At 40.9% G+C, this 22,793-nt stretch overlaps 1 protein-coding gene across 1 annotated transcript in view; it reads left to right on the forward strand.

Annotated features, from left to right (window-relative positions):
• The window catches only part of LOC111262602 (insulin-like growth factor 1 receptor), an 80,093-nt gene that overhangs the window by 16,342 nt on the left and 40,958 nt on the right, over positions 1-22,793 (forward strand). The gene's annotated exons all lie outside the window — the stretch shown is intronic.

Raw genomic sequence — 22,793 nt, forward strand, 5'->3', positions numbered from 1 at the left:
TATGTTACCAAAAAGTATTAAACGCACAGTTTTACTGAATTTACATATTGTGGATGAATGAAACGCCTGTCAAAATGTACTATATTTTACAATTTTATTACGTAAAAAAAACGCAAATGATGTCCGCAATCCTGAAAAATCTGTATATCGTCAGGATGTGTTCTAGGAAGAATTTTGATGTAAAACACACTCTTAATAACCAATCATGAAAAAGATTGATAGAATCATTGCGAAACTAAAACTAACAATCGTAATATCACCAAGGGGCTAAGCATTCACTACCACGAAGTACTAATTTATCGAAGAAAGGTGGATATAAAAAAAAAAAAAAAAAAAAGGCTTTATTGCGACTTAACGCAAAAATTTTACTCAGTGGTATTTTTGAGTTGCGAACGTGGTAAAGTCGAGCCATTGCTAAAACGAATGCTCGCGAGTGATTACAAGTGGATCACATTGGACAATAATATGCAATTAAAAAATGTGTTGTCCCCAGGCTGGCGCCAAACAAATGCCGTTGTGTATTTGATGAGATTGGAAAGAGATGTCAAAATGATTGACTCGAACCTCAGACCTAACAAGATTATGATAAACGATTGCAAAACAATATCGATCAAAGATAGTGAACAGGAAAGGCATTGTCTTCCACAATGACAATGCTATGGGACCAAATAGTTAATTACTCGCCAAACACTGAGAGACTTGGAATTAAAAATTTTAGTGCACGTGCCATATAGCCCAAATTTTGTATTACCATTTTCCGCAGAACTTTATGGTATTAAGTTTGTTTCAGTAAAGGAATGGAGAAATCACTTATTGTAATTTTTCGTAATAAGTTCTACAATGATGGAATTACCAGAAAAATGCCAGAAAGTCATATACCGAAATAGCGCATACTTCGTTAGGAAACATTTATTTTGAAAATAGGAAAATAAGATTCGTTCTAATTTGGTTTGAATACGATCAATACTTTTTCGACAAGCCAATAAATACAACCGGCGGTGAACCGCTCTTATAAGTTAGAGCTTTATAAGAAGTCTCTGTAAGAAAACGTTGAATATTCAGTATTCTACGAGAACATTGATATACCTAGTTCCCTCTCTACGAAGATGGGAATTCGTTTTATTCGAACTTCTCTCATTATAATGGATTACTACTATTTGGTGGCTTTTGTGATAATTGCTAACTTACCCGTCGTCACGCAAGTCGCAATTGGTTCACGCTGTAAGCAGAAAAAGCAATCGAGCAGTAACAATTAACGTTATTGTGTAAATCTAGCAGTAATAATGATAGCAGTGTATGCATTGCGCTCGAAACGTAGGATCTTACGCGAAAAAAGTAAACAATTAGTACTTCGTTGCAATTTGCAAAATAACAAAACAATATGAAATACATTGACCCCTGTCTATTTAGTAGTTTTTAGTTTATGCCAACAAATTCAGGACGCCATACCTGCCACTCATTCGAATAACTCGTAATAGGAATAGATAATAGAAGTTCAAGATAATAGAAGAACAGCTTGTCTATACGCCCTATATATATACTCCAGGAGGTCAATCGGCGACTATACGTACTATAGAAGTATTGTTACCAAAGAACTAGAGCATTTCTGTGATATTCTTTTTTACGAGGGAAAAAAGACTATATATCTATCTGCCTAAGGTGGTGTTCAACATAAAACATACGAGCACATAGTTCCGGTATGCGGTGGTGACGATCATGACGCAATTAGGTGTTTCGATACACCCACGTATGAGTACTAAGCTACTACAGTACTAAGCGGGTGCTGCAGAGCGACATGGTCCATAGTGTAGGAACTGCTGGCTTCTTGATCGGTTGTTCGAGGATTCATATCGCTAACAGAAAGTATTTATACAGAAGAACACTGGCCAAACTGGTCTCTCTGCTGTATGCCTGAAATACAAACGTGTCGCAGCATAGGCTTGAAAGCTTTCTAACGCAAGCGATACGTGTTATTCCTCTGCTTATAGGGGGAAACAGCGGATTTATTGTCCTCATTTATGGCAGACGTACTGGACATCACAAACGGTACTGTCGATCCGCGCATTACGATTGTTCGTATATATTCCTAAAGTGTTTTCCTACAAGCCCATGACGCGCGATACCCGTTTGAGTACACTGGAATATAAGCAGAGTCAATCATCAGCGTCGTCATTAGATGCTGACTATAAATAATTCTGTTCATTTATTACTCCATGCAGGGTATACAACAGATACATCAACCTTTATGAAGCCAGAAAATGACCATTACTGTTAGTGCTATTTCAAACGGGACATGCGCAATATGGCGTTTCGTATGCGGAGAGCACGTAACGCCAGCAACGACCTGCATCGAGCGAGTGAACAACAGTGCGTGTGCGCCCTTCAAATCGAAATAGAAGGGATCCGTAGAACAACGTAGGAACGATCGAACGAAGGTAGAGCCCAAAAAGGGGTAGATTTGTCATCACCGAGTTTTTTTGCTCCTTCCCGTTTTTTCTGTCTGTATGTCAGATTCGTATTGGACGTTGATATAAGTTCGACTGCGAGTTACAGTATTGGCGGGCAACTGTCCAGTGACAGCCATATCCATGCTGGTGGTAATTACGGCGGTGTTGATGGTTGCGGTCGCTCTGTAGTCGACTGCTGGCACGCCGCAGTGGTGATGGCGTGGCTGCTGTTACCGTGCGGTCGGTAGAGTCACAGCAGTCTCTTCCGCGGCCAGAATGCGGTTTTCTTTGCCCGTTGCCATACTCGATCATACATGATATAGCATTAGAACTATATGCGGACAGATGAACTGTGGATACCTTCTTTGTCCATGTGTGTCTATATGTGCTTTCATTTGAGCCAGGGTTTGGTGTGATAGCTTAAAATCGATTCTGGTATAGCTCACACACGCGGCAGAACCTTACGTTCATATCGGCAGAAGAACAACGTCAACGCACTATGTATGCACGCCTACTTTCAAGGCACCGTTTAGGGTAATATTACTTAAGTGGAATGAAACGAGCCTGATTTCAGTAGAGCGATGAGTCTTCGCGTTGAATTGATATTATTCGTTATCCCTCGATGAAGCAAGACGACCAACGCCTAATTGTGATACTATTAGTATTGCTACAACCGTTTTCGTAGATACGGCACTGTAGGATAGCACAGTATGTATTCAAACAATAGTACGGTAGTTCAATACCTGCATCGTCACCACGGGGTACTGTTATCTTGAAAACGAAAGCAAATTTATGATTAGATCCAGTAGGGCGCTACGTTTTTTTCTGTCGCTGTCACTAGTGCCACTGCTAGTTGAATGACATTTAGTCTAGTATACTACGGTCCGAAATTTTCGCTTTTAGATTATAATGACGTACCTGTCGTGCACTGTTAAATATGAGCTTTTCTGAACTGTTAAAGCTCTTAACTTGAATGTTAACGCCGATATGAGCTTTTGGTAATGATGGCAAGTCGATTACGACCTTGACAAAAGCCACAGCACTGGGCGAAACGGCCACTCTACGAGCTGCCTGTTTGGCAGTTGCCAATGACCTTGGGCCACCATTTCCTACTGACTAAGCTAAGCCTTCGTTGATGCTCGCGCTGGCGGATGCTGCGATTTTGTGGGGCTTCGTTTTTCCTTTCTCACCCAGCCTTTTTCGTTCCGCCGTATCGCGGTCCCGTGCCTAAACAGCCTCCGCCCTTCTCTGACCCCGGGTTATCCTCTTAGCCACAGCACATACTGTGCCGTGTTCAACCTCGGGCTTCGTTGGCTTGCGTCTGTTTAACAGTGCCAGTTATGAAAAAGCAAAAGTAATGATTTCACCTGGTAGTTTTCTTGCTAATTTTAACATGCTAGAATCAGTTGTTGATGCCCAAATATGGTCACACACAATTGCTCTAATGTATTGGTGCTACAAAGGAGAGCGCCTATTTATAAACAACAAACAGTTTTGTTCTTAACTAGAGATAAAATGGAACAAAAGGTCCGTTACGTAATTATTTGCAGTTTTTTTTTTTATTTTCTGTAAATGCCTCATTATTGTCCAGCAAGGCCTCTTTGAGTGTATTTTTTTTATTGATCCTGCTACGCGATTATCCTTTTTTGCCCTTGCGGCAAGCTTCATTCTGCACACTGGCCCCGATTAACGTTACCTCTCTCTATCGCTCGCTCGTTCTTTATATATATATATATATATATATATATATATATATACATAAACAGAACCCCAACCCGAAATTCTCGGCCTAGATCTGATTAATATTTGATACTCTTTAGGTAATTGACATGTCATCGGAAGCATCGTCATTAAACCTGACAAACTGTTGCTTTTTCCACATTGAATGGGTGTAAAGTGGGAATTTTTTAGTCAGTCGTCTGGGCTTTGCCTAGGCACCTTATACACCAGCTCAATTTGACGCTGCAAATGAACTTTGTGCGCTGACCAACTACGGTTTTAACAGCCGATTACTCCCTGTTTATTAAATACATAAAACCATGCGATGACAAATATTTGCCTATTTTTTACTTAAGGTTGACAGGGGATTGACGTTCGTTATCGGTTACAGATTATCATTAATACTTTGGCTAGGTAGTAATATTGCCTCTCCCTGTCTTCTATCAGTAGCTCTTGTTTACAGACACACTTAAGTAGACAGCGTTATCTGCTGGCTGCAGTTCATCCTCCTTGTGTTTTAATCTCGAGTCCAAACAAAGTATATATAGATACATTACTTGTTCTATGCAAAATAGTTCTCGCTACACACACTAATGTAAATATAAATGGTTTTTTTTTTTATTTGTTTTTGTCTGCTAGAGTGGGACACTAGAACAGCAGCTGTTGCCACCTCTCTGAACGGGCATTATCGCTAAGCGGTTTGCTTATTTGTATCGTTTATTCTTGATATCAGCTATTTAATCTTATCATCTCTAGTTCGCCTAGCTCTTTGTACGAAAAGACCAGCTGAAATGAGCCACTCTTCATTTCAAGGGCTATAAAAATCAACTGAACGGAATATACGTGTGCTCTTACAGCCTTGTCACTGGTCTATCGTATGACTGTAACCTGGTTTGAACTGAAACCTGAAAGTGTCTCAACACAGTCTAGTGTTTGGATAAGTTGATATAGACTCTTATCCCGATTGAAAGCAGAAAGATTAATTTTCTGTCACGCCTTGCTCTAATTCTCATTGGTTGATCACATATGTTGAAAGGAATACGTCTGGTCGTCTTCCTAACGTACCTTATTATGGCTGACGATATCGATGATGGACAAAAAAAATACCAAATCGGATGCTTATCGAATTCACTATATAATCTATATATAAAATAATAAAATAAAATGTTCGTTTGGGTAACGCGCATAATAACCGTTCAGCCGTCTAGCCACATCCCGACCTTAAAATCGCAAGCCGTAGACGGCTGGGAAATCTTTCATTCAATTGTGTATTCCGTTTTTCAGCGTTCTTGTCTAAGGACTTCTTTCGAGTCTGCCTATCGAACAACGAGCAAGAGAAAGCTCGTAACGACAGCTTCAATGTTTAACTTGACCATAATGAGAGTTTAAAACTACTAAAGATTGTCCTGTTCTCGTTAGGATTGTACTTCAGAGAGGCTTGCGATCACGTCGGACCGTTCGGCCCAAAGCAGGCGTGAGGTATGGCCGAGTGATATTCGCCATTCCTTGTCCCGTTCTTGTCAACGTTGGCGCTCCTTGTAAAGTGCTTTAAGTTTTGTTATTACTAGTTTAACGGGTGATGTCCACGTCGCCCATAATTGCAGAGCACATAAATTCTTCATCATTAAATACGTCAGGACTGAATGGATGGGTACCGTAGCTCCAAGATGTACTGTGTGAATGCTTACGACATAGACTTTATTGCAAAGTAAAAGACATTGTACGACATGGTGGGGATAGGTTAGTGCTTAAATAAGTAGTGCCCTATTGTACCCTATTGTAAATGATAAAAAGACTGAGATGTTCGACAATCGGAGCTTATTGTTCCAACACGGTAGGATCATCGGCAGCATCCTCCCGCGTCTATTAACAAAACGAGTCCCTTTAATGTTCATGCGACGCCTGTGAATAACTGTACAAAATCGTTTTTGAGTATTTTATAAAATACTATAGAGATTCGACGAAATTTTTAGCGGTCATCCAATAGCTAAATGGGGCGGTACCGCCTGATACAACCAGACCATTAAATAAGAACGCCTTATTGAATTTGGCCCGTTAAAGTATTGCCAATTGCTCTAATAGTAAAGCAAATGGTTATAACTGTGATTTTGTAGAAAATGCTTGACGCACTTGAGCATACACTTCACTGAAGACTTAAGTAGCTAAGACTAAGTAGCTTTGCGTTATCTTAAACCCGGTATGGTCACAGTTATAGACATTTTGGGGTTCGCCATGAAATGCTTTCCTGATGTACTTCCAATTTTCGAAGGATGTTAAAGAATATTTAATCAATGTTCCTTTTTGTTAAAGTCGTTCCCTTTGAAGAAGCTTGCGGGATTGGTGCTTTCAGGCTCAGTATTATGCTTCTTTTGAGAAACTTGCAGAAGTAATTGTCACCGGTCGAATTACTGTGGTTCCAATCTTCTTACAGCGTAAACATATGCATCTGTTTGTTAAGCTATCATTGAAGCTGCTACACGTGATTGAACGCTCCACGACGAGCATTGTCGGGAAGATCATTGTCCCTACATATAAAGTCCCACATTGCTCCAATGTTTGTCAGCTTTTCTTGCAGGCTCAAAGTGGTTTTATCAGTTTCATGCACGAAAACCCTTCGTCCTGCTAACATACCCTGTACTGACTCCATATTTAATCTTGACTCCGGTTCTGTGTCGTCTGCTAGCTTGTTGCTCTCGTTGCAGCAGTTCGATCTACAAAAGGGACGAACAAATATAATGATCAGCTGAAAAGAAAATACGCAAATGAATGGCTACTAATATTCGTTTTATTTTTAATGAATAAACAAGTAGAGCTCTGTTGGATCAAATTTTCTATTCTTTACGAGACTGGAGTTTATACTTCCTCTTAAGAATGTACCTTGTTTGCATAGACACGGGTGTTTCAACTCGGTGAGCTGTTTAAAAAATACGAAGTACAATAAATCCACACTACGTTAGATTAGGCGCTGCTGTAGTTATTTATGAAAGCTCACATTGAATATCAGATTTCAGTGACAAGTAGAACCGTAATGTCATTTTCTCGTTCAAACCCAGGGTCAGATTTGCTTCTCAATTTCCGGTAGCAACGAGCAATTTTCAGTCTAGATATAAACGTCCATTTACAAAGAAACACGGAAGGAGACGATAAGACGTCCCGTAGAATTCGACGCTGGCTTGGGTAGTGGCTTCGGGCCTGTAAAGGAATTAGTAAAGTACCGAGAGACGAATCAGGAAAAGCTGAACTGAGACGCTAAGAGCACTATAATATGGCGACGGCAGACCAAGTGTCAGCTTAGCGCTATCTTGTCCTCGATCATAACAGCGAAAATGCCAGAGTCCAGTCTCTCCGAGAGACAGATGGCTATGTTTCGTATTTTTGAATGGTCGATTTATTTATAATGCGGACTACGACGTAGAATAATATGAAGACAGTATTAGAAAAACGACTGTATGCATAATCGTGACTAGTAGAACCACAAGGCCGGCTGGAACGCTCGCCGGTAATACTAAATCACGGGGGTCCTGACTCGCCCCACCAAAAGTGTCTCAGCCTACCTCAATGCCACTTTCAGACATTTCATTCAAATTTCAATTAAATCGATTGAAGTATGTATACCACTATAGACTAGAAGAAGACACGCTTCGATTGACATTGTCTATACACTCAAATCAGGATCTATAACCGGATATCATGTAAATCAACGGTGGTAACGTGGCAGTAGTTTGTTGATATCTAGTTATTAAGTTCCCTTAACAATTAACAACAGGCGCAAAGTTTACTTGAGTTCTAACAACACTTCAATTCATAATTTATTGAATAATCACCCTCATTCTCCACAGCACTCAACCAATTTTTATTTTCGTTCTCAGCACAAATTTCCTGGTCTTTTGTTGTTAAAGAGTTCCATTTTTTAAAGTGTTTGTCAGTATCAAATGTACTATCACGAATTTTACTTACCAGTGATAACAGAAAAAATGGTAAACCTATTGGCGCCAAATTTCAAAAACATAGTGAATAAAAGAAACATCTCATCCTAGTGTTTGCATTGCGCTTTCAGCAGGCTTCTCCTCGTGTGGTTAGAAATTATCATGGAAAAAAAAGGATGACTTTGGCTCGTCTTTCAAGTCTTCTCTGTTGGATAGCCTTGTTCACTCGACTCAACTGGCCACCGAGGCCTTCATCGACCTTGAATGGCCATATATGGATCATAGGTCCAGAATCATATTTTCTAAGTTTGGAAATTTCTTCAAGCAGTCTTTTCATTTTTACAGACCTTGTTATACACGGCACGAGGCTCTCCCAGAAACCTTCTTTTAGCATAAACGGCCATATTTTAACCTGAAGCTAATGTTTACTGGGTAACGCAGCAATTACAGTAAGTTTATGTGAGAGAGTTCTGAGTAGTATATGAAGGTGTGACAAAAAGTTAACTGGAACATTATAGTGTTACTCTTAATTACGTTACAAGCCTTAATACAGATTGTCTAGTTTGCAAATGAACCAGACAATCACTGATCCGCAGCTCGAAGCCGCGAGGAACGAGCGGCTTGTTATGTCTGTCCAACGACACAACCATTCAATCCCTTTTGCTCGATCTTTACCCTGGCTTTTAAGGCTTCCTTTTTTTTTTACATTTATAGTAGCAGTGGAGCAAGCTATTATAGTAGTGAGCAGGCGATGAACACCGTAGTGTGCTTCTTTCCATATCTTGTGGGTAATCAATGTAGTCTAGCTTAATCGTATCCTTTGTGGAAGTGGCTCCGTCCATCTGCCAATCGACGGGTTGAGTGTGCAGAACTATCGAGTTACCTGTTATGTATTGCGTTGCCGGTCACGCCGTTGCTTAACGGTAACGTGATGTTATAACTGTAGAATCATATTCCGAATTGTCGCTTATAGGCAACAGTGTCGGGATCTGCGTCAGCCACTCACTCGTCAATGTCACTATGGGTCGTTGTTTGAGTTGTTCTGTTTAGCGCTTCCGCTTTAAAGATCTTGTTACATCTATAGAACGATACAACGACGACAGTAACATCACTTGTTTCTGTTGAGACTGTTACTTCTGTCATCCATTTTCTGCTTTGAATGTGAAGCAAATCTTTGCTACTGCTGTGGCTAGAACGCGACGATCACAATGGCAGGAGTTGTTATTTTCGTTACCGTCGTTTTCTTCACCTACCTAACTATCCGATTACGTACGCCGATGACATTGAAGAAATACGATTGCAGTTACGGCATCTTTAGATATGCGATCTGCTGTTGCAGCAGATGCTGTTCCTGCTGAGCATGTATGGGTGTTTGCCGTTCTAGCGGCGACCATCTCGGTGTCGTCAACATCATCATCGTCGTCGGCAGCAGCATTATCAGGAAAATATTACCATCAAGAAATGGCGATCTTACCAGTAGTATGACAATCTATTCCTGCCTGTATATCCTGTTATTACCGCTATTACTAGCAACAGTATCATCGTGGCAACGCTATCGCCATGGAGTAGCGCGCACAGTATCTCGTCGTTATCCGTGGTGTTACGTTCGTACTCGGCCTATTGCGTACTATCGCCTATCCGGTTATATACTGGTACCATAGAGAATACTAGATGGTATAGTGAAAGCTCAACGGAGCGCGAAGGAGATAGGCTGAATTGGAAAAAACAAGGGGGGGGGGGACTGAGAGTCCTTGCGGTGCGCTAACTATTTCAACTAATATCTAGCACCAAACGTTTGTATGTAGTGACAGACGTGTACGCACACACTCGCATGGGGGCGCGCTGCTTGTTAATACTGACTGACTGACTAACTGATTTGATAGGTCGCGGGGGACAAGCCGTCTATTTCATTCTGTCCGTCAGTGCCTATTGACATTTGCCATTGTTTTTATTTGTTTGTCTCTCGTTCATGCCGTGTCACCCCTTACCTCCTTTTGATCGCTTGCTCAACCCATACATACGATGTAAAAAATGCCTTTCCTAGTGGTCGACCAACCACAAAAAATTGATCAGATTATTGCGAAAGTTGGGCAGGACCTAAAACCTACACGTAAATAGCCATCATATCGCCGACGCACTAAACACCCACAATGAAAACATTTTGAATTTATCTGAAGGAAGCTCAGTGTTTCGGTGTCACATAAATTGACGTAAAAAGTTTATTCACTGCATTTGGTTTCTACCCATGTAACTCTGCCGAAGTATAATGAAATCGAACTATTTAAGAAACGGTTAGTTACGGGTGATCAAGAGTGATGTACGTATGACATCATCGTGCTTCATAGTATCTGGCAAATGCTGGATTGACGTCAAAGAATCGTGCATTATAAGTGGTTATTGCCTGACAGAACGACTGATTAAAACCTCTACTACCAACAACTAATAAGATAAGAACAAGCCATTGAAGAAGCAATCGACCGAAAGCGGTAGACAGAGGTGATGTTGCCTTCCACTATAAGAATGCCATACATCTTTAGCTCCTTGGCAAAATTTCAAAGGACTTGTATGCGAACTTTAATTACACCCGAGTCTTGCACTACCAGGCACCATCTGTTCTTTTCTGCAAAGCTCTATCAATAGTGTTCATGAATTTAGTTTCAATGGAGAAACGCAAAAATCACGTGCCACAATTTTTTGCTTAGAAATTACAAAAACACTGCAACCACGGAAATATGGTGCCACCAGAAAAAATTCAGAAAGTCATCAGTGAAAATCATTGATACTTAATGTAGTACTATTTTTTTATTTTATTTTTTATAATAGAAGAAATATTTGCCTCCATTTCGACCATGCAAAATATATATGCATATCATTGTTGTTGCATACATGAGCTCGTAAATTGTCAGCTCATAATTTTCTCTATCCGTTTCTTGTTATGAGGGGTTGGTGCACCTTCGCTGAATAAATGACAATGATAATCATAACAATAGTAAAAACGTAGTAATAAAGATGACGACGATTTTGACAACGATGATGCGTTTACCCAAGGCGATTTCTGTGCCAGTTAACAAATACCCACCGCTAACAATAGGCCGATTAACTATAACAATATCTACCACTACTGTTATTAGAAGCCAGTCTAGGTAGTAAAGCAGCCTGCAGTTTCTAGTTATTATTAAACGGGCAAAATCACAAGACGTAGACAACCACGAAGGTATTCGTGTTTATGTACACGGTTGCATGCACATACATGTACGTATCAATAACAGATATGTATATTTAGATAGTCATCCCGCCACTATCCAGGTACTTAGTTGTTATATACTTAGACAAGGCAACTTTTGCCGGGGTCCGTGTAAAGCTGCTACGGGGCATGGAGTTCCCATACCTTTCAGCTCTTAGTTGATTGCTGAGAACTCATTATTGCTGATAGGAACGAAACAACGACCCAGTTTGTTAGATGCGACACCAGTATATCCTCTATCATACCACATTATGTAGTTGAAACCACGGACTGTTACATGAGTGCTACTCTTTATCAGAACGTGCAGTTAATACTGCTGTAATACATGCTCACAGAGCTTATCTTCAAGTTATTCAAAGAAGTCGATGATGTATGTTTCAGGAGTTTGTCTTACGCCAGCTAATGTTGTTGGTGGCATTGGTAATGCTGATTAGGTCGACTTCACACAAAATCTATCAGATAATGATAAATGCGAAAAGATATTTATTTACTGTGACGTTCCGAACCAGCTGGGTTTTTGCGTAACTGTTAATATATGTTTTCAACCAAATAAAGGACTAGCCACAGCAGAACTAGGGAACTCTCATTTTCTCTATCCTGTTGAACAACTAAGACTTGCTAGTAGAACAATTAAGACTAGTACTCTTACTATCATCATAGTGTTCACAGAAAAAGTAATCTATAGAGCTCGTCTAATTTTGCCCTGGTCGTGGTTCAGTAAACACGATAAAACGCAGCCAGGCGCCTATCCTCTGTGCTATATTTTTCTGTCCTAATAACAATACATGGATGTGAGAGGTTATGCGTGTCTCACTTATTTACTTTTATGCTATAATTGTTATTGCCGCCGCCACACAGTTTAACTAGGTAGATAAAGAAACATAATAGGGCAGCTGCGTAGATATGTGGACCATGAATGACATGTTTTTGGTCGGTCCTTAACTTGGACTTTAGCTTTAGCCATTAGCTATAATTAGGGCACTTAACGTAGCCAGATCCTGAAGCTAATGCTATTGATAGAGACAGAAAGTAGGGTTGTCGGAGTTTCCGGTTGAAAACTCTGAGCACCACATAGCCACAGCTACAGATACCGAGTGAGAAAAGGCGACATTGATTGGTATCCGTATCCCATTGTGAGCAACTTTCTTGTGTGTAACATTTAGTGGTAGTTCAATGGATCGAACTCCAGAAAAGGAAATGAAAATAAATGTTCAACAGTGTTCGACGTCGGCTGCGGCCTGGAATAGTATGTCGACTTATCCAGAGTGGGCGCGGTTAGATGAGGACATGATAAAGGTGGGCGCCGTACTCAAGGATTTCATTGCGTCTAGCGTTGGAATCTGTTTGGCACATTTACACTGCCCACACCAAAACCTCCTGAGGGTAGCTGTCGGTTTATTACTCAACTAGGCCAAACTATGGTTTGAGATAGGCAAGATAGCGTTGGAGACAACGCCAACTGCATGAGCGCGGCTCATGTTCGAAAAATTTCCGAAAGAGCTAGCCTCAGACTTATCAAAGCATTATGCCCGCAATAGATCGCACTAGGCAGATTTATACACCTCCGTTGAGGAGGTGCGGTACCCAATATTCCGGCTGAGGCTTTCGTTCAATTCGAGGCCCTTCTGAGGGACGTCAAGGAGCGTGCTTGAGCTACAACTTCATAAGCGACCTCACTGTAATGGCTCCCATCTGTTTGAACTATTGTACAGAGGACGGCTATAATTTGCAAAGAATAGTTGAACATTCTGAGCAACCCAACCACGAGTATCTTGCATGCTTCAATTGCGGAAAACGAGGGCACCTCAAGACGCAATGCCCGAAACCTAGTTTGCTCTTCAATATAGTTATTAGCTGAGCCGTCGTTGATCTGTTTGTCCTTGGAGACGTCTCATTTGTGGAAAGTAACCGCAGTTCCACTCGATGGCGGATGTGAATGTAAATATCTCCATGTCTGTCAGACAGGTTTTATTTATCGGCATAGTGCGGTCCTTGTATGTATATATGTAAGCTTATGGCCCGTCCGGCCCGCTTAGGGTCGTAGGTTCAGAAGGGCCGGGTAAAGTCCAGAGGAACAATGTCCGGGTTCGGCGTCGAAACGTCCTTTCGAAAGGATGAACGTAAATTTCATGAGCTGTTTAAAACGTCCAGGCGGTAGGGTTTTTTACGTCCCGTTAATGATTGATCATTGTGTGCGTTACGTTCAGCTTGTGTGCGATCCGGAACGTGCCACCTAAAACTGGAATTAGTGTAGGGACTTCGGTGCTATCGAACGTATAGCCCTACATGGTGGGAGATGACAGAAAAGGCATAAATTCGAACGTAGCAAGGCAACTATCTCAAACTGTGTCACCGAGCATACCTAGCCGTTTGGGAAGTTATTGCTAGATTCGGGTCTCTAGTGGCGGAGACGCGCCATTTGTTTCAGGAATTGCTGCTTTGGTAGGCGGGATGCGGGAACGCATATCAATAACTCCGGGTTCGGGAAGAACAGACGAGCGACAAAAGTTCACGCTGCAAAAGTTCCAAGACGACGCATGGTTGCTGGGCAGAGTCGATCGGCTGACGCTGAAGCTGTCTAAAAAGGTGTTGTCTTGGACTTTCCGCTACCATGCGCCGAATTCCCTCATATTGATACTGGGTAGCTATGTCCTGAGGCCGACAGCTGATAGTGAACGCCATAAGTTTTGGACCATGTGATTAGAAACATACCCCGGTAGCGCGATCGAACGTGAAGATATGCGGTATGAAGCGGTAAATGCGACTAAGAATGATGTATCTGGGAATAGTTAACTTATTAACCCTCTATTATATAAGATGAGCTAAAATTGTCTAGTCCATTTGCATAACTTGATAATTTTAAATCATGGCCCTGCATAGTTTGACGTCAGTTTCCTCAATTACTTCACAAATACAGTATTTCAAATTGTGAACTATTTTAGGCATTTCCTTGTAGAACCTATGACCTGTCCTTCACATAACCCCAGACAGAAAATCGAAGAGCATCGAATCTTTGAACCGGAACTATCACTTAATGTTCCGCCCACGAGCACTGGCCGGTCTGAAAACATGCTTTTAAGCTAATCTATTGCTTCATGCTCAGTGCGGAAAGTTTCCTTATCCCGTTGAAATCAAAGGTTGTTTGCGTTAAATGCCCTCATATCGATCCACAGATAGGTCTGCAATATAATACAATACAACTCGCCATTAACTGGTCCTGCCATTCCATCATCATTTTCGAAGAAAGATCTAATGACAGCTCCACGACAGATCCACAAACCACACTTAACTAACCCAGAAATACCACCGTAGTGGACTCCTAATATCAACGTAGGAAGTCTTCACGGAAAACGAACGTTCCTGTAAACTAACTTCCTATAGTAACAAGTTGCACATACTGCTGCTTTCATCGTTCAGTAGTCTAATAATTTTTGCCTGTTAATAAACCTATGGGAGAACGACAAAATCTACCTTTTAGACTTTAGCCTTTCCTATATTTATTATGGTGTTCCTGAGATGGTCCTGGAAATGGTTCAACGTATTGCTTCCGCTATGTCGAACTATTTCTGAGAACCTCTAAAGGTGGTCCGGTAAGTTGTTTGTTTTTTCTAAATTATCGCTCGTATTTGCTGTGATAGATCGCCTGGAACAAGGACTGCTTCTACGCTTTCCCGTCCATTGCGAAATTATTGGCATCAACTGTATATCTGGTTCTCAGAAATAGTCTCCAGCATTGGCACCACTCGAGAGCACTTGATTTCGTTTGTAACCCAGGACATGATGGAGTACTTAAAGAACTTAATGTATGCCCTGTAACAATTTTCAAAAATAGAAAACACCGGCTAGAATTATTTACTTGAAAGATGGGAGGCCATGGACCACAAAAGGGCGCATTTTAAAGCCTCAAACGGAAGAATGAATTGCTGTGACCACGGTGAAATATGCATGGGCAGTGAACTCTCTGTCGACTCAGTACGGCCTCAAGTTACGTATTATAAAACTGTAACAAAAATACTGAAAATATAGTAGAAAAACAAGACATGGCTTTTTTTTTATGAACTGGGCCCTTGACAATGGAAACATATCTGGTATATTCTAAAGAGGTTACACGATTATTACCGGTGCATATCGTTGCCATAATCGAAATGGTTCGATGATCAAAGCAACTTATTTTTCTGGTTCAGTTTCTGAGATGTAGTTACCTCCTTCGTAGCCGCCCAGCTCCAAATACAACCGCATTGCCGACTCTCGTTATATCACTTCAGCGTTTTCACTTTTGAAAAATAGAAATTTAATCACTGTGTGTGTTAATTTTTACCGAGTTTCGTCTGCTAGTGGCGCGTACTTTAAACGTTATTAAATCTTTCGACCCGCTAAGTAGTTGTAGATAACCTTATGTATACAATGTGTGTGCGTAGTATGACGATATGGCCGTGCCTAAGCACTTAACTATGACCCTTTAGATTCGATGCCAACGGTGTCCGTATTGCCTGTTGTAATTGAGTATCGATAGTATCAGCGAAACGTGTATGCCGCCCGCGAGCGCGATCCGCCGACAGCCCCGGCGGCCGTTGTGATGGCCGCGGCTGTTGTCAGCGATTGTTGTTACAGTGATTCTGAAAGGAATGTTGACAAAAGCAGGAACCACTGCTGCAGTGGACAACGTCGCGTCAGCGAGCGTCTTTGACGCGAATGTGTATTTAGTGATTAGAAGTTGTTAAGTCGAACGCGTTATACGCAATATTTTATGCTGTATACCACAATGGTTGTTTTATTCTAGCAGTGATCGTAATCGTAATATGTCGACGATCAGCAACATCGAATGAACATCAAACGGCTTGAAAACTACATACGTAATAAACTACACATGAATTTTAAGAGTAATAGCATTTGCCGACATATCCTGCAAGCCAATCGAATGTACGCATTTTCTTGACATCACATATGGATGTTTGTCTCCACTTCTAGTGAGCATCTTTCTATGATTGCTTTTTTTTTTTTAATTTCGTACAACTTCCACAACGCTTTTAATTATGGTCTATTCAATATGTCCCATACTGCTATCGTTCCAAGTAACAGGCAGGGTTATAGGTAGTCTCCTTCAGCGCTAACCTGAAATCTTAGGTTTTGTTACTTTAGGAAAGAGTGAACGACAGTGTTGCTGGAATTGCTGGCATCCTGTTATCATCATTATTGCTAGTCGTTCTATTTCGACCTCATATGTTATGAGTTTCATGTCCGACGCTGCCTTAGTTAAGCATGACTTCTGATGGGTGGCCTTTAGGACGAAGCAAAGGATGTCTGCGCCCAGATTTGGATTGGACGAATATTACGGATAAAGAGTGTTGCGATGCCCGTCAAATATAGCTCACATAACTAGCTGATTTTGAGCAGAACTCCAACAGCTTATAACAAAATCGCTAGGTCATAGTCCCGCATCGAACTGAGACATTATGGCTACAAGATTGCTATCCTGTTTCCATCCGTGCCGCAACACTCAGTTCCTTAAAGTTAACTTAAGACGAAGTTATAGTTGAAATGTGGACTCTTTGTTACGTCGATTTGTGATAAATCGTGAGAGCAGACTCGATAGGTTCCTGCTAGTGGAATAAAAATATATCTGCTTCTACTTCCTATGCACAAGTTCCTCTCATTACTAGGCCCCAAAAGTGACCAGTTGTATTGAAAATGCCATTTGATTGAAAATTGTGTTGCTTTAGCTTGAGGAAGTACCCACAATCTTCCTTCTCGATCGTCTGCTGTGGTAGCCGCCTCGTTAGCCTAAAATAATAGATCTAATATAGATCTATTATTTCAGTCTTGTCAGCTGAGGAGTTATATATCTATACATATAAGCGCTCATCAATCTAGTTCCTAGGAATCGCGCGGCGTAAAGTACGCTTGGTATCCTTGCTAGCCGTCGAAGGCCCCGCTGTTTGCCGCAAATATGCGTGTTGACGTCGTTGCCCCAGCGGCTCATGTCGGATGACGACAGACGTTTGTTGTCTATTTTGGTGGAGGATAGTTTTTATAGCTGGTTAGCTCTAGTTGACGGGTTTCAGAGAACAGAAGGAGCGTAGCTGAGTGTACACGGACAGAGCTAGTTAGCTGTCTTGGAGGTAATAAGTAGAAAACGTCGTTGTTGAGTGAGATAATAGGAATGGCTGTGTACTACTATTTTTCTGGTACATTAAGCGTTTGATTTCGAAATTCTCACCGCTTATAATAAATTCAGGTCTTTACCCTTATCGAAAAGCAGCAACCAAATCTTTGTCTAAGTAATGAAAAATGTTATTTCAATAATCTTTGATTCCCTGAGTACCTTATGTGCATTAATATCGTGACGTCGATGGGCGGGCGACGATGACGTCGCTGAACTCTGAAACGTGACTATATATTCTGAAGATTAGTTTTGCCTATCAACAATAACAATATCTGTTGGTTGGTTCATCAACAGTTTCTATTACATCTTCGATCAAGTATGGTCTCTTATCGTACGATTCGTCTGCCGACCGGTCTTTTTGAATGGAACATATCTGTTCATTCCTGTGTAGTCGAGGAAGTGCTCAGGCATAGTCGAGTAATAGCAAATAAACCTATGCGGGTTTATCTACTACCATCGGCTTATGCTGCAGACCTTTCGTAACGTTCCATTTTCCACGCGTTTATCTAGTTCAAGACCGCAAAAGCATACGATTCGCTTGGTTTTAAACGGCCGAAGCAACTAATGCTTCACGGCAATACCAGATGAAATATCCGAATCATTTATTTAGTTAGACTACCGATCGGTTTGCGCTATTAACAGTGGATATTGTCCAGGAAAAAGGCATCGATACGGCATCTTTGGCCTATCCTTTTTATTATTGATTTCCCCTTTTTTCGCGTTCATAGATGATGAGACAAAGATAAGCAAAGAATGATCGCTTAATCTGAAAATGCACGTATGGCCATTTTTTAACGCTAGCATCCTGATGCATAACCCTTGTTCCTTTATATATATATATATCAGTATGTACACACATACTTTTAGTTAAATCTTTGAACCATTGATAGCTATTAGGACTACTGTTAATTAGAAGAGCGAGCCTTCCTTACAGCAACACACCGGCCGAAACGAAGCCCCCATATACGTTATAAAAGATCCTTTTTACGCCAGAATTCTAGTTAAGGGGAGCGTACTGTACATTAGAAAACGGTGATCATATGCAGGAGTATTCCCAGTGAGGGAATTAAGGCGTTTCAGCCCTTTTTGAACAAGTTTATCGTTCTTATTCGGAAAGATGCCAGATATGGTACAATGTGATTTTACGTTGTGTTAGTAATACAGTTGGTATGTACTAGTAAGTCAAATGAAGGCCGGAGTAAATTCCGCTATACCGTTACATAAACATGTCACAGTAATTCTATGAAATTACTCAGTGTCTATGAAGGTAAGAATCTATCAAGATAGACAGATTATTCAAGCACTCTGATTCTGATGTTCGACAGCCTTGACCTTGGTACCATATTGTTTCAATCCACTGTGCTGATTGTCCTATATACCCATTGAAAGTGTTCCGCTATTGAAAAAAAATGCCTTTGCATAACCGATTCGCAAGAGTTGTTTGTTCTATAACAAATCTAGGTACCGTTATGTTACCACATGTCTTCCCCGTCAGTACAAGAAGAAAAACGGTGTGAATGATGACGTTGTCGTCTTTTTTATTGCTATTAGGATTTTAGCGGAAGTACTAAGCGGTCTGTGTCTACCGACGCTTTTCATAGCTGAACCTAGATTACTTCCTGTAAGCACCTGCAATTTACTGGTCGGCATCTATTTTGCCGCTGTGCTTCCATTGCACCCCATTACTGTTAACTTGTTGGCCTATTTAAGTTACCAAATTGCCTCACTGAGATGATCCCTTTATTTCAAGTTGACGCGTTCTACTGAGACTTTGAAGATCCTCATATAAATCCTAAGCCACACAAAAAAAAAATCAAGCAAGTAAAAAGTACAAAGACACGGATATCTTTTCAACTATTTCTTAACTATTTTTTAACCACCGAGGTGAAAAAAGAAAAGTCGATCTATGATAAAGTCAATTTTTGTGTCTAGTATAGGGGCATTAAAAGATTGAGTAACTTTTGCAAAAATCTCAACCGCTGTCAAGATAATAGCTTAGAAATTTTTCCCGGTGTACATTGCCGCCTATAAGAATACGTTTCGTTTCCCAAACAAAGGTTTCTTAAACAATTTTTAGTAGCCGGGTCTCGGGCCGAGGCGCGTAAATCGTTATAGCCATGTTCGAAATGGTTATTAGATAGTAGATGGTGATTTTTTTTGCGCGATGCTCAACTTACATTACATTACCGGTACTACTCAAACTACGTACTAGAGAACGCTCAAATACGATGTCATTGATATGAAATTTAAATACGATAGAAAATTGATTTTGTACAAAATTTTTTTCTATATTTTAAAGTTGCTACAATTATCCGATATAGATGGTTAATAATATATGCTGGAAACACACGAGACATATGACAAAAACAATACCGACATTTTCTTGTTATCGGCAGCAATGACAGGGAGCGTCACGGAGCATTGTTATCATCATGAGACAAGTCGAGTGAGGTACGGGCGTGCATTGCTGTGCCGCTCAGCCGGCGAACTCAGTTAGCCTTGCGATTGGGTCAACAGCAATTCAGCACTCCGCTACTACATTAGACGACAAGTACATACACAGTATATATAAAACTTAGAAGTAAGGCAAACCCAAGTAGCGAGTAGTTCTTACCGTTAAAGATATGCTCGGAATCGTTGTGACCAATGATACCATGCTAGCGATGGCACCAACGATGACCCGAAAGTACCTACCAGTGTTGGTAGTGCTGCCAGAGCGTCGTTTTGAAGACACACGGTAAATCGATTGTTGATTCGTCTGTTTGTTGACGACTGTCTGTCTGGTTGTCGTCAATCATCCTCGATTATTTAATGATTTTGGACAGCTAAATGCGTTTCCCACTTATATCCAACGATAAAAAAGCAAAAAATATCTACGTTTCTTTTACCGCACGCCCGCTTGCCCCATTCAAAGGCTGACTGAAAGCAAGTTACATTCAATAAAAGCCAACGTGCTGACACTGCAAGTTAGATGACTTAGGGTAGCACATCGTCGACGCGAATTTCATAAAGAAACTACAAAGATTGCGTAGCCTGAGAATACAAGTCAGCTTGGTAGAAATACGTGTATACGGTATAAAGTTTGTCAGTTGTCAGGCTGTTTGCCGTAACATGAGTTGCCATGCTGGGTATCAAATGAAAGCCGATGTCTGCTACAAAAAATTTGTCACGGGCAACAACGCCTCACTTTCCGAATTTGGGCAATATCCAATTTCTACACATTGGATGAACTTCCAAGATTATAGACTTTTTAGTGTACCCCAGATCGTGTCGCAAGTGTGCCTGCGGCTGTAGAAGAAGCAGAAGCAAGTTCCGGCGCCGAATAACGGAAATGTTACGACAGGACTCCAAAATAAATCGCTGCCTCCCAAAAATGCATCTCCAATGATCCTTCTGTTACGGTCAGGGGGTTAGTAAAGCAGTTGCATATGAGCGATCGTACGATGTCACGAAGGCCTCAAGTATTACTACAGGACAATCAGACTAAGAGATTTGATCGTGGTTCCTTCAAGAATAACGCAGATAGTCTTCTGTGATGAAAAACTTTTCGTTCGTCGCAGGCTTGCTTACGATGCATAGAATGTGCCTACTGCATGTAAAAGCCAATTTTCAGCCAAAGTTCATGTTCTAAACGTCGAGTCCAGTGGCGAAGACGTCATTTCATAGCAATTCTTTGACAAACGAGTTGATCAGCAGATCCTACCCGATCAGCAAATGGATAGCTGAAGTATCTAAGCCGATTGGCTAGCTTTTTTGGCTGCTTGGAACGAGCACATGTGGTCTCCGACCAGCCCAGATTTAAGTCCATCAGCTTACTATGCAAGGGGTATCATCGAGCGAGGGCTCATTCACCGGTACAATATGTCCTATTTGTAGTATTCTTATATCGTCCAAGTCTAATAATATTATCATTATTACAATAGTAGTATTGTTACGTATATTACGATACTGAATTATGTGGGCTAACGTGGTAAATTACCGATGTAAGGCCAAATGGAGAGGACCGGAGATCAAATCCGTAGCGTTCGACAGGGATAGCTCGTGTTAAACTAATGTAGCAAATTATCCACACATACTACGAACGGGAGCGAGTAATTGACTCAAAAAAATATCCGTTTTGGCGTCTTGAGTAGCGGAAGCAAGCTAGGAAGATTGAACGTTACAATTCTACCGTACCAGACAAGTGGGTCATTACTTTGATCAAATGTCTATGTTGCACCTTAATTGTGCTGGGTGATTCTAATACTTGATGAAATGAGTATCGACGTCACAGGCAGCAGTAATAAATTTCTGGGCATAAGATGAACGATAACTGTTTAACAACAGTTGTGTTGTTTGTCGTCTACAGGTAATATCGTTTGTTTAGCTTATAACATTACATAATCCATATAGGGGCGATTATACTGGCTGCTAGTCGTTTCGCTCCCCAGCTCCGGCTACTGCTGCTGATCATGATCGCTCTTCTATTTTGGTAGATATAAGTGCAAAAGATAATACAAATAACAACAAAATGTAAACAGAATACTGCGGGCATTTCGGTGCGTGCTTCATTTGAACTTCTGCGGGGCCTAGAAAAACAGACGAGTCTCATAGTAATTTATTTATAAACTATGGCGGACTACGTGTGTTGTTGTATAGCAACAACAGCGAACAATATAGCAACGTCTGTGACGCTCGTTGCATAAATGGCCAATCTCCAAAACGGGAGCAGTGTCAGTGGAAGCGAGGTAATGTTATATCTAAATCAGGACAAGACCCATGTGCTTCACTCAAGTGAAGGGAGCTGCTGATTAGTATCTAAGAAACATACAAGCAGTGGGAAGGGAAGGAAAGGAGAATGTTCGTCAGTAAGCAGCGCTTCTGCGCCACTAGCTGCTGGTGTTCTAGCGCCGGCCTAAACCCAGCCTGGTTATGGGCCATAACAATTTATTTCCTATGCATTTTACATGGTCCGATTCACCAAAGCTTTCCATAAATGTAAAATAGTTTTCAACAAACCACTTCGCTTTCAGCTGCTATTGATGATCTTATCAATCAATTTTTCTCGTTAAATGTACTTACATATATGGCAAGCAGTAATATAGCTCTACATATCTCAATAGATTTATATTAACCGATAATAATAATAGTGCTTCAGTTAAATGTCTTTTTTCAGACCTAATGACCACGGTTTTGTTTCTTCCTGTTATTGAGATCCAAGTATCAGCAAGTTCTGTTATTTGAGTGTTCGATGACAATGTCTTGTAGCATGTTATTTCCAGATAGATGAAATGCAGTAAATCCCTGACAAAATA

The sequence above is a fragment of the Varroa jacobsoni genome, unplaced genomic scaffold, assembly GCF_002532875.2.
Source record: "Varroa jacobsoni isolate VJ856 unplaced genomic scaffold, vjacob_1.0 scaffold_74, whole genome shotgun sequence".
Classification (NCBI taxonomy): domain Eukaryota; kingdom Metazoa; phylum Arthropoda; class Arachnida; order Mesostigmata; family Varroidae; genus Varroa; species Varroa jacobsoni.